The 12,602-nt window shown below is 47.9% G+C and overlaps 2 non-coding genes across 2 annotated transcripts; both read left to right on the plus strand.

Moving 5' to 3' along the window:
• Nucleotides 1-277: 277 nt before the first annotated feature.
• On the plus strand, nt 278-350 carry trnar-ccu (transfer RNA arginine (anticodon CCU)). The gene has a single exon. It is a non-coding gene; the product is annotated as a tRNA-Arg (tRNA).
• Nucleotides 351-8,882: 8,532 nt separating this feature from the next.
• trnar-ucu (transfer RNA arginine (anticodon UCU)) lies at nt 8,883-8,955 on the plus strand. The gene has a single exon. It is a non-coding gene; the product is annotated as a tRNA-Arg (tRNA).
• The last annotated feature ends 3,647 nt before the right edge of the window (nt 8,956-12,602 follow it).

Raw genomic sequence — 12,602 nt, forward strand, 5'->3', positions numbered from 1 at the left:
CTGGGAGTGTGCTTGGCTGTCGCTCTCATTTGGGGTCAACTGTTTCCAGTGGTCTGCCAATATAGTACCCTCATGGCCTAATGGCTATGGCACTGGCCTCTGAAATCTGGGATTTCAGGGATTTCATTTTTAAGCCTGGTCTTTGCAGTGGCTGATTTTCATCCCATGTCAACTTCATCTCAATCCAAATTGACTGGATTTGTTTAGTCACTCTGTTCAAAATCATTGTGCCTGTGTTGAGATTATCACAAATGCTGTTCAGCAATCCACATGTGGGGCCCCAGTGGCCTAATGGATAAGGCACTGGCCTCCTAAGCCAGGGATAGTGGGTTCAAGTCCCATCTGGGGTGTCTCTGTCGCTTATCCTTTATTTCTAATGTAATTTGGAAAAATCCCCATCTCGACATTCAGGTGATGGTCAGTGGTATCCAACATGATCTTGCACAAGATTTTCGAGGATCTGCAGGATTGAATGTTGAAGGTGGTCATCAAGTGGCTGCTGTTTCTCGATGTGGACGAGATTCCTGAGAGTGCGGTTGGAGAGGTTGTTTTTGGAAGCCAGCTCTCATCAACAAACCAACTCTTCAACACTGATCCCTGCAGAACATCGGATATTACTGACAGAGAATACCCCTGCCAACGTTTATAGGTGCACCATCGACAGCATTCTGTCTGGATGTATCACGACCTAGTTTGGCAACTGTACCATTCAAGATCGGAGACGGTTACAGAGAGTGGTGAACTCGGCCCAGACAATCACAAAGGCCAACCTCCCATCTATAGAATCCATCTACCAGGCCAACTGTCAAGGAAAGGTCTCCAGCATTCTCAAAGACCCATCCCACCCTGGCAATGTTTTTCTACAACCTCTACCATCGGGGAGAAGGTACAGAAGCCTGAACATACGCACCAACCTGTTTTGAAACAGTTTCTACCCTACTGTTGTTAGAATACTGAACGGTCTCACAGACTCTTAATATTCGCCTGTACCTGTGTTTTTGTTCCTGCTGCTGTTTCCCTATTATTTATTTATCTTTGCTACTTAACTCTGGGAGCTGCCTATATTGCTCACAAGACAAAACTTTTCACTGTGTCTATCATTACTTGCAAACCAAATATTTTCAATGAATCTTGCACCTTTAGGATTATTGTTTTCTTGGTCCAACTCATCAAATTTAAATATAAATTCTTGAGTGTGGAATAACTTTATTTCACCTGCATTTTTTCCTGTTAAATACCAACAGGACAGTATAGAAGTCAAGCAAGCTCAATGTTTGTACAGCCAACATTGAAGGAATGGTCCCAGAAAGACAAGGACAAATGGGTCAATGCTAATTCCTGCATCAGTGAGGAAAGGAACAACAGATGAGGCGACTGTGAGGAAACAGACATTTAACTGTTTAATTTCAGATCAATGAATCTTCGAATGTGACTGCATATACTGAAGCCCATCATGTCTATGCTGTCTCTTTGGGAGAGCTGAGAAATTAATTCCACTCCCTTTCGCTCCAGTTCATCAAACGTTTGTTGCCACATGGATCAAACTGACTTGGAAATGTTTTAATTCCATGATCACAAAGCAGCCATGCAGAGTTTTAAAGACATTAGGTCAGAGATTAACTTAATTTGAATGGAGATAATGCAGTGAGAGGGTTTTAATTGGAGAGAATGTTTAAATTGAAAGTATCCCCAAAAGGGATGTAAACCACAGGCAGTAGCTTAGAAGATCAGAGATGGAGCTGTTAGGTCACTGGGACAACACGTGCTTCTGGGGCCATGTCAGGAGAATTGATCCCCTCAACCTTGGTTGTGTTCATGTCAGAACAATGCTGCACTCTCCCAACATTTATGTTCACCAACATTTCACGAGTTTCATCCCACCATCAAACTCACCATGGACTAATGTTTAGTATCTGTCTCATTCTTGGACACATGCATCTCCATCAAGGATGGACACCACAGCACCTCACTCAACCACAAACCCACCCTCAACATATTAAAACAGCCGTCCCCTCTGTACAAGCCGTACACTTACACAGGATCTGTTCAGGTGAGGGGGAATGTGACGGGCACTTGGAAGTACACAAGGATGCCCTGATAAGAATGTGATACGATGCTTAACTCATCAATCGCCAGTTCTGACATGCCCCAGGGAGAAACTGCAATGACCTCCTCAGGAGACAGACACGAGCTGCAACCAACAGGGTCCCCTTCATTGTCCAGTACTTACCAGGAGCTGAGAAACTACGTCACATTCTCCACAGCCTGCAACACATTATCGATGAGGATGAGCACCTCGCCAAGACCTTCCCCACCCCTCCACTTCTCACCTTTAAACAGCCACCAAACCTTAAACAGACCATTGTTCACAGCAAACTGCCCGGCCTTCAGGACAACACCAAACAACCCTGTCACAGCAGACACTGTAAAACGTGTGAGAGTGTCACCATGGATACCGCCATGACACATGGGGACATCTCCCACCATGTACGCGGCAGGTACTCATGTGACTCGTCCAACGTTGTCCATCTCATACGCTGCAGGGAAGGATGCCCAATGCATGGTACATTGGCGAGACCGAGCAGAGGCTACGGCAACAGATGAATGGGCACCGCGTTACAATCACCAAACAGAGGTGTCCCATCCCAGTCGGAGATCACTTCAATGATTAGGGACTTTCAACCTCGATCCTTCAGGTAACCATCCTCTAAGGTGGACTTTGGGACAGGCAGCAACGAAGAGTGGCCGAGCAGAGGCTGAGAACCACGTTTGGTACCCATGGGGATGGCCTCAACTGGGACCTTGGGTTCTTGTCACACTACAGCTGACCCCACTGCACTAAACACACACACACACACACACACACACACACACACACTCATCCTGTCACACAATACACATACACACTCCCACACTCACACACACACACACACCTTCTCACAGATGTATACCCCATTACACTCAAACACATACACATACACACACTCTCACAGACACTCACACCATCGCCCCCTCTCACACACATCCAAATGCACACAATCACTCGGTCTCCCCTGCACGCACACACATATACATTTGTGGGGTGAATTTGTACGTTCAGAATTATGTTTTGTTTCACTCAAAAACTGCATAAAACCATGTCAGATTCTGTAAATGCCACTTTAGAAATAGAATCAGTCTGACCGAACATTGGGACACAGACAGATTTTAACCTCACATCTTCAATGCATTATCTGAGCTGAGATGGCACCGATTGTTAAAACTCTCTTGAGAATGTAACTTTAACAAAGGTCTGGGATGTACATAACAAGGAACTGAAACTAACATGATCATTCTAAAAGATGAAAGACTTCAGCTCAATTTCTTTAATATTACATGCCATGACACTGCAATCCTGTTGTTAAAACTTCAGTGTTTTACGATCCTGCTCCACAACCACCTGATGAAGAAGCAGCTCTTCGAAAGCTAGTGTTTCCCAATAAACCTGTTGGACTATAACCTGGTGCTGTGTGATTTGTAACATTGTCCGCCCCAGTCTAACACCGGCTCCTCCAAATCATAACCTTTATGTCAATGACTGGTGCGTTTTGGATGATAATGTAAAACATAACAATAGAAACCATCCAAAGTTGGGGCTTGATGTTTTCAAGTCATTACACTATGACTTTTCCCCTGGCGGTTTATTCCATTGTGGGATTGTTTTTATTCATTTCCAGGGTGTGAACATTGCTGGCTAGATCAACATTTAGATTAGATTAGATTACTTACAGTGTGGAAACAGGCCCTTCGGCCCAACAAGTCCACACTGCCCAGCCGAAGCATACCCACCCATACCCCTACATCTGCATCGACCCCTTACCTAACACTACGGGCAATTTAGCATGGCCAATTCACCTGACCTGCACATCTTTGGACTGTGGGAGGAAACCGGAGCACCCGGAGGAAACCCACGCAGACACGGGGAGAACGTGCAAACTCCACACAGTCAGTCGCCTGAGGCGGGAGTTGAACCCGGGTCTCCGGCGCTGTGAGGCAGCAGTGCTAACCACTGTGCCACCCACTTACCAGGAGCTGAGAAACTACGTCACACATGACTGGGACATTTAAATTTGTGCGTTTTGGTTTAATTGGTTTCTTTTAATTTGTTTTCAGAGTCGTGTAAGGAGACTTCTGAAAATAGGCTGTCAGTAAGTTAGAAGACGGAATAGGTTATGCTGCATTCTGCAATTACAGCGATGATGATGTGTCAAGTGTAATACTTCAACTGGCTTGGCATTGATTTATTGGTTAGTACTCTTAGCCATTGAAGTTATAACATCTTCAGTTGAGAGTGAAAGCATATATCTTGGGAGGATATTTAATTGCTCTAAAGATACCACGTATCTGAAAGTTCCCTGCAGTTAATAGATCAATGGGACAGGAATTACCTTTATATCACAAAGTAAGTCTGTTTCTCTCTGCTGAACTTCTACTCAGCTAAAGATTGACTCTGCCTGTTGTGTGACATGGCTTTTAATTTCCACTGATCGACCAGATGAACATTAGTCACACAATGGAATTAAACTCAACTTTCCTTCAGTATTCTTGTTGGTGATGCAGACAAAGGGGGTCATAATTGGTTTGCGGTTCAAATTGATTTTATTAACAAAATATTAAAACAGATTGTCAGCATTTCCCAAATTCCCACAATCTTTACTCTCTCTCCAGCTCTATCCATCTGAGAAAGGATATTAACTGGAACAATCCATGTTGGGCCATTGGAATCATTTCAACTCCCCCTCCCACTCTGCCGAGGACATGGAGGTCCTGGGCCTCCTTCACCGCCACTCCCTCACCACCAGACGCCTGGAGGAAGAACGCCTCATCTTCCGCCTCAGAACACTTCAAACCCAGGGCATCAATGTGGACTTCAACAGTTTCCTCATTTCCCCTTCCCCCACCTCACCCTAGTTCCAAACTTCCAGCTCAGCACTGTCCCCATGACTTGTCCGGACTTGTCCTACCTGCCTATCTCCGTTTTCCACCTATCCACTCCACCCTCTCCTCCCTGACCCATCACCTTCATCCCCTCCCCCACTCACCCATTGTACTCTATGCTACTTTCTCCCCACCCCCACCCTCCTCTAGCTTATCTCTCTACGCTTCAGGCTCACTGCCTTTATTCCTGATGGAGGGCTTTTGCCGAAATGCCAATTTCGAAGCTCCTTGGATGCTGCCTGAACTGCTGTGCTCTTCCAGTACCACTAATCCTGAATTTTTCATCGACAGTACTCTGTTAAAAATCACTGTGCCTACGTTGAGATTATGGCAAATGATGTGACATAGAAACTTGCACAAGGTAATTCCGGGATTTGGGAGATCTTGGGGTGAATTGTCTGAAAGAGACAGCACAGCTGCAATGGGCTGAATTCCTGCTAAGATTCTGTTGATTTGTCCTCAATGCAGCTTTTTGCAACATCTCCACTTCCTCCTTCCCCACTAACTGCAAATATCTTGAAAGTGCTGCACACAATAACATTGAGCCCTTTTCCTTCTCCTGTCTGCTCCATTTGCCTCAAACTGTGGGTCTGCAAAGTTGGAGTTGAGTTGATTTCTCGACTGGGAGAAAGTGAGCACTGCAGATGTGAGAGATCAGAGTCAAACTGCTTGGTGCTGGAAAAGTACAGCTGGTCAGGTGGCATCTGAGGAGCAGGGGAGTCGATGTTTCAAGTATAAGCTCTTCAGGCCTATGCTCGAAATGTCGACTCTCCTGCTCCTCGGACGCTGTCTGACCGGCTGTGATTTCTCAAATGTCCGTCTGGGGCCAAATGGGAGGCAAGGTCAATTTATCAAGCAGCCGACAATTTAGCATGAAATGGAAGGGGTAAAAAACAATCAGTAAGAGTAGAAAACTCAGATAAAAACAATATGACAGGGCAGGGTTCAGTATTTAAAGGTTGCCCCAGTGGCCTACTGGATAAGACACTGGCTTCCTAACCCAGGGATTTTGGGTTTAAGTCCCATCTGGGGTGTCTGAATATTTCTGGCTTGTTCACTGTCAATGTTATTTCTAATTGACTTTGGAGAAATCCCCCTTGTCTGCTTTCAGCTGATGTGACGTGGTGCCCAATATGTTCTTGCTCAAGATTTTCGGGGATCTGCAGGATGGGGGGTGAATCGTCTGAAAGAGACAACACAGTCACAATGGCTGAAAACCTGATGAGATTCTCCTGGGGATGACATGGTGGCTCAGTGGGTAACACTGCTGCCTCACAGTGTCAGGGACCTGGCTTTGATCCCTCCCTTGGGTGACTGTTTGTGTAGAGTTTCCAAGTTGGCTCCGTGGTTAGCACTGCTGTCTCATAGCACCAGGGACTGAGGTTCAATTTCAGCCTCTGGTGACAGTTTGTGTGGATTTTGCACTTTCTCCCAGTGTCTGTGTGGGTTTCCTCCATTTGCTCCAGTTTCCTCCCACAAGTAAATTAGCCATGCAAAATTGCCCAGACTGTTCAGGGATGTGAAGGTTGGGTACATTTGGCATGAGGACATGTCGGGGAGTGAGTCTGGGTGGACTTGTTGGGCCAAATGGCCTGTTTCCACATTGTATGGATTCTATGAGAAAGACATTTGGACAGGTACATGACAGGAAATGCTTCTGTGGATGTGGACCAAGTGGAGGCAGTTGCAATTAGTTTTAAAGTTAACGGCTCCATGACACTGCCCCTTCACTTTGGGAGAGGAGTACGCCAAGGCTGCCCCCTGTCCGGCCAGCTGGATTCCCTGTGCGTGGAGCCTTTCCTGTGCCTCTTATGGAGGAGGTTGTCAGGGCTGGTTCTGCGCGGTGCGGGCAAAGGGCTGGTCATCTCGGCCTACGCTGACCACGTGCTCCTCCCTTTCACCGACCCTGCTGACCTGGGAGGATGTGTGAGTGCCAGGCCTTGTACTCAGCGGCCTCTTACACCAGGATCAACTGGGCCCAATATTCCAGACGACCGGTCAGTCCGAGGCGGGTGGAGTCTCTGCCGGAGGAGTTACTGGGGTTCAGCTGGAGTACCACCCATCTCCTCGACCTGGGGGTCTACCTTAGCCCAGCTGTGGAATCCTGGCCGGGGAACTGGCAGGAGCTGGAGGCCAAAGTCTCGGCTCGCCCAGGCCTCTGGACAGGACTGCTCCGAGTGCTGTCTCACAGGAGTCGAGTGTTGGTCATAAACCAGCTGGTGCCTGCCATGCTGTGGTACCGGCTGGTCACTTTGGTCCCTCCTCCTGGTTTTGTCGCTGACATCCAGAGAATGTTGGTTCACTTCTTCTGGGACAAAAAGATGCACTGGGTCACTGCGCAGATCCTGAGTCTCCATATTGAGGAGGGCGGTCAGTCGCTGGTGTGCGTTCACACCCAGGTAGCGACGTTCCACCTTCAGACCTTGCAGCGATACCTTTACATTGAGCCTCCCCCTCGGCGGGGTGCCCTGGCGACGTATTTTTTCCACCAGGTGCGTAACCTCAACTACGACACTCAGTTCCAGTTCAGCGACCGTGATGGTTTGGAGGTCACTCTCAGGACACTGCCTGTCTTTTACCAGGACCTGCTCACGGTCTGGAACATGGTCGAATCGCGTCACGCCTACCCTCCGGCTGGAGTAACGGCTGTCGTCATGGAGACGTTGCTCAGGAATCCGCACCTCCGTACTCGTGGGTTCGAGTGACTGTCGGAGGGGAGGGCCGTGACTGCGAGGGTGACCAGGGTCGGGGACGTGCTGGATGGTGGGGGCCTGGGCTGGACCCTGCCGCAGGATATAGCGAGCAGGGCAGCGGTAGACGTCCGGTACGTGGCCACCACCATCCGACACCTTAAAACGACGGTGCTCAGACCCCACGTAGTGCCCCAGTTGGAGGATGCTCAGGTGTGCGGTGGGATCCAATCTGCACTCACTCCTGCCCGGACGGAATTTCACATTGGCCCCAGGGTCCTGTACTTCCTGCGGGAGCCTGTGCCCCACAACCTGAGCTGTCTCTGGAGTTTTAGTTTTGTCTCTTTCAGGGGTGTATCACAGAGGGCCCTGTACAGACTGCTGCTGCACACCCTCATCCACCTCCCGGACACACCCTGGCGTGCCCATTTACCACCGGGCGGTGGGGACCATCCCCAGTGAAGGGCTCTCTACATGGGAGTCCTCCCCCTTTCTCACGGGGATCTGGGGCAGAGGGTATTGCACGCGACAGTCCGCAGATTGCGGTGGTTCACGGACTCCCAGCCCAACTGCTTGTTCTGTGGTGCTGTGGAGTCCATGGAACAGGGCGCTTGCACTCCCTTTTTCGCTTTCTGGGAAACCTTCTCCTCCGTTTCTGGTTGGACTTCAACCCCACACTCCCCATCATTGGGCACCCAGTGCCGAGGGGGGAGGGTTGGTCAGAGGATCTCCTCGTGGGTCTGCTCCTGGGCCTGGCCAAACTGGTTGTTAGGGCCGATTGCCTGACCCTCTTCCATGGTTACGTTCGAGCCCGGGTGTCCCTGGAGAAGGAGCACGCAGTGTCTACCAACATCCTTGAGCTGTTCAGAGAGTGCCCTCCCCCTCACTGTTTGGTCACACAGCATTGCCCTTTGATGCTTGTCACTGGCCACTCGGGTGTTTCCTTTCTTCCTGGTGGTGGGAATTGAATAAAGATTTGTACATCTGTTGTCTTTCACTGTGTCTCACAGCTGCACACACACAACATGGGTGCTGGGGAAAATATAAGCACTACCACAGTTAGGCAGCAGTGCGGGGGTAAAGAGAAAAACATATATAACCAGGAGATTTAGAATCCCCTCAGTCCAGGGCACTGACTCTGTGCTGGCTGAGCCACAGTCAGTGTGTTCTTGCAAAACAAAACTTAAAAGCTGCCATTTTAACATCACACATGTGGCCCCAGGGGCCTAATGGATAAGGCACTGGCCTTCTATGCCAGGGATTGTGGGTTCAAGTCCCATCTGGGGTGTCTGACTTTTAAAGCTTGTCTTCATGGCTGATCTTCATCCGAGGTCAAGTCAATTTCTCATCTCCTCTGGAAAAGTCCCCAAGTCTGTGTTGGGTTGGTGGTACCCTGTGTCAGAAAAATACAGAATGTTGAGGATATGCAGGATATAGGGGTGAATCGTCTGAAAGAGACAGCACAGTCACAATGACTGAAAACCTGCTGAGATCCTCCTGGGGATGGCATGGTGGCTCAGTGGGTCGCTGGACTGCCTCACAGCATCAGGGACCTGGCTTTGATTCCTCCCTTGGGTGTCTGTTTGTGTCGAGTTTGCACATTTTCTCAATGGGGTACTCCGGGTGCTTTGGTTTCCTCCCACAGCCCAAAGATGTGCAGGTTTGGTGGATTGGCTCTGGGGAATGCAGGGTGAGAGGATTGTGGTTGGGCCTGGATGGGATGCTCTTCAGAGGGTCTGTGTGGATGTGATGGACTGAATGGCCTCCTCCCACCCCACTCTAGGGCTTCTCTGAACAAGGTTGGACCAAATGGTCAGAGTTCCACTGCAAGGCCCAGTCAAGGCTTCGCGAAGGGACTGGCATCCAGGTGTGGTTCCTACCCTACTTTTCCCTGATCTTCCAGAATCTTCTGTGGCTTTGGCCAATATGGTCATGAGCTGGGTTCACATCATCCAATGGGGTCACACCAATACCCTTCACTGTTATCATGCCAGGAGCTATAAAGTGGATTGTCTCAGGCTGACACTTCTCAAATATACAACCCTCAGGCTGGTTGGAACTGGTTCTTCTTGAATCTTTGTCGCTCTTTGATCTTAGTTGCAATATTGTCTGGAGCTGATAGCTGCTGTTTAATTTAGTGTGGACAATTTTCTATCAGGTCAAGTTTCTCCAGCTGAGGATCAATTGAGAATGCCTGATTTTGTTGCCACGGTCACGTGACCACACAGGATTGAGATCAGCTGCACAGTGAAGTTTTCAACAAAATCAAAACCCCAAATAAGACTTGAGCCCACAATCTCTGGTTTAGGAAGTTAGTGTTGTACCCATGAGGTCACTGGGGCTCCAACAGATAGAGCTACCAATCTATGGACAAAGCAACTTCTGTTTTGGTTGTGTTGGTGTCAGTCTAAGCTATATTCTGTCAACATTACCAGCTGAACCCCAGATTACCTGCATGTTTGGTATTTATGATAAGGTCCAATATGTCAATGGAAATGATTGAAATCTGGGTGTTCAAGGTTGGAACTGATGGGGCTGTGGCTATGCATTTGGGCCCTTACCTTTCTTAGTCAAGGTATTGAATACAATTGCAAGGAGGCTATGATGGAGATGTGAGGTAGTTAGGCCATCGTTGGAGAACTTGGAGTGCCACATCCACAGATTGGACAAACATTTGTGGGAAGGAAACTGCTGAAAATCACCAGGCTCTGAGTCAGAGTCGGGGTTCACCAACAGAGTTTATTGTCCAAGGAAATCCCGGAGCTCCGGGGAGAGAGCAGCACCAACAGCACAGTGGTCAGCTGTGATTCTTCTCTCAACCCGGAGCACATGGTCAAGATACTGTTATACATTTTGTGATATAATAGGTCAGTGATGAGGTTATTGTCTCTGTAACATGGCTTGTTTATTGTAAACATTGCAGAATCCTTGATCGTTTCAGTGCAGTTATTGTCAGTTCCAGTGTGGCCTTTGTGAATTTCAGTGCAGTTGTTGTCAGTTTCAGCGTCTGCGCGGAAGTCCGTTGCTGTAGTAATGTGCGCTAATCGCTCTTCCTGAGAAGGCCAATTACTGCAGCCCTGGTTATTATCACTCTGTATTGAGGCTGTATCTAACAGTTAGCATTTCTATCAAAGGTGTTGTCTGACCAGACCCTTTGGCGGGCAGTGTGTGTTCTTCATGTGTATTGTCTCTCCCATCCGCCTTAAACTAATCAACTCATTTGTGAGAGCATTTTGCTGGCATTCTGGTGGCCCCAGGCAGTGTCTGTATTTGCTCTGCTGTATCTCTCCATATTGTGGTCCGGCGGCCATCTTGTGTGCCAAGTGGCCAACTTATGGCTCAGCGGCCATCTTGTGTGTCCGTGTGCCGAGTGTCACCCTGCCCCGTGCCAACTCCCACTTCCCTCCCCACTTTGTGGTCAAGGAGGCGAGGGTATTAACTGGAACAATCCATGCTGGGCCATTGGAATCTCCTTCCTGTCCCGATAAACGGGTTGGTCTCGCAAGTTCGGGCAGATCTTCTCTCTCTCCAGATTTTTGTTTATTTAAAAAATATACTTTATTCATAAAAAATCAAATAAAAATGCAGACAAAGGTTCTAAATCAGTTGTGGACAGTCTATGCAGAGAGAAAAGAACCAACAAAACACTGGAATTTTGACATTTCTCAAAGTTCTGTGTCACGAAAAATAAAGGCATTTTGTTCTTGGGCAGGAACCGATCTCTGTTCATTGTCAGGCACCAAGAGGGTCTGAGAAATGAAAGAACGATGTGATAATTTGTCAGAACGACCTGAGACTGTGTTGTTTCTCTGTTACACCTTGGCAGCAGCTGCCCGAAACTTTAGTGCATCCCTCAGTGTGTTGTCACAGATCTTGGAACATGCTCGGCTGTAGCACTCATTTAAGATCAACTATTCGCAGTAGGGTATTGTCACTGAGTTTTTGTGGCTTAATGGGTAAGACTGTAGCTTCTGATGGAGTGGATTGGAGTTTCAAATCCCTTTTGGGGTGTTGTCGTTTTAAGCCTGGTCTTTGTGGTGGCTGATTTTCGTCCCATATCAACTCCATCTCAATCCAAATTGACTGGATTTTTCAACTACTCCATTAAAAATCACTTGCCTGCTTCGAGATTATGGAAAATGCTCTTTAGGAGAAACTTGCACAAGGTAATTTCAGGATTTGGGAGATCTTGGGGTGAATTGTCTGAAAGAGACAGCACAGCCACAATGGGCTGAATGCCCGCTAAGATTCTGTTGAATTGTCCTCAATGCAGCTTTTTGCAACATCTCCACTTCCTCCTTCCCCACTAAATGCAAATATCTTGAAAGTGCTGCACAAAATAACATTGAGCCCTTTGCTATTTTCCTGTCTGCTCCATTTTCCTCAGACTTGAGTTGTGCAAAGTTGGAGTTTGGTGGATTTCTTGTCGGTCCGTTTGGGGAGAAATGGGGGGTAAGATCAATTTTATCAAGCAGCCAATGATTTAGCGTGAGATGGAAGGGGAACAACCAATCAGTGAGAGTATAAAACTCAGAGAAGAACACAATATGAGAGGTTCAGGGTGCAGTATTTACAGGCTGCCATTTCAGTTTTGGAGATGTGGGCCCAGTGGTCTAATGGATAAGGCACTGGCCTCCGCAGCCTGGAATTGTGGGTTCATGTCCCATCTGGGATGGCTAACTTTTAAGCCTTGTCTTCACGGCTGATCTTCTTTGTCTGATGTCAAGTCGATTTCTCATCTCCCCTGGAAACGTCCCCAGGTCTGTGTTGGGTTTGGTGGGATGTTGTGTCAGAAAAATACAGAACTTTGTGGGGTCTGCAGGATATGGGGCTACATCACCCCTCTCTCTATGTCGGACTTGGAGGGATCAGTCAAAAGTGTCATTTTTTAAAAATAAAATCTCTAACGTGAAATAAACAAAAGAGGTCCCTGTT

This window comes from Chiloscyllium punctatum, chromosome 18 (genome assembly GCF_047496795.1).
Source record: "Chiloscyllium punctatum isolate Juve2018m chromosome 18, sChiPun1.3, whole genome shotgun sequence".
Classification (NCBI taxonomy): Eukaryota; Metazoa; Chordata; class Chondrichthyes; order Orectolobiformes; family Hemiscylliidae; genus Chiloscyllium; species Chiloscyllium punctatum.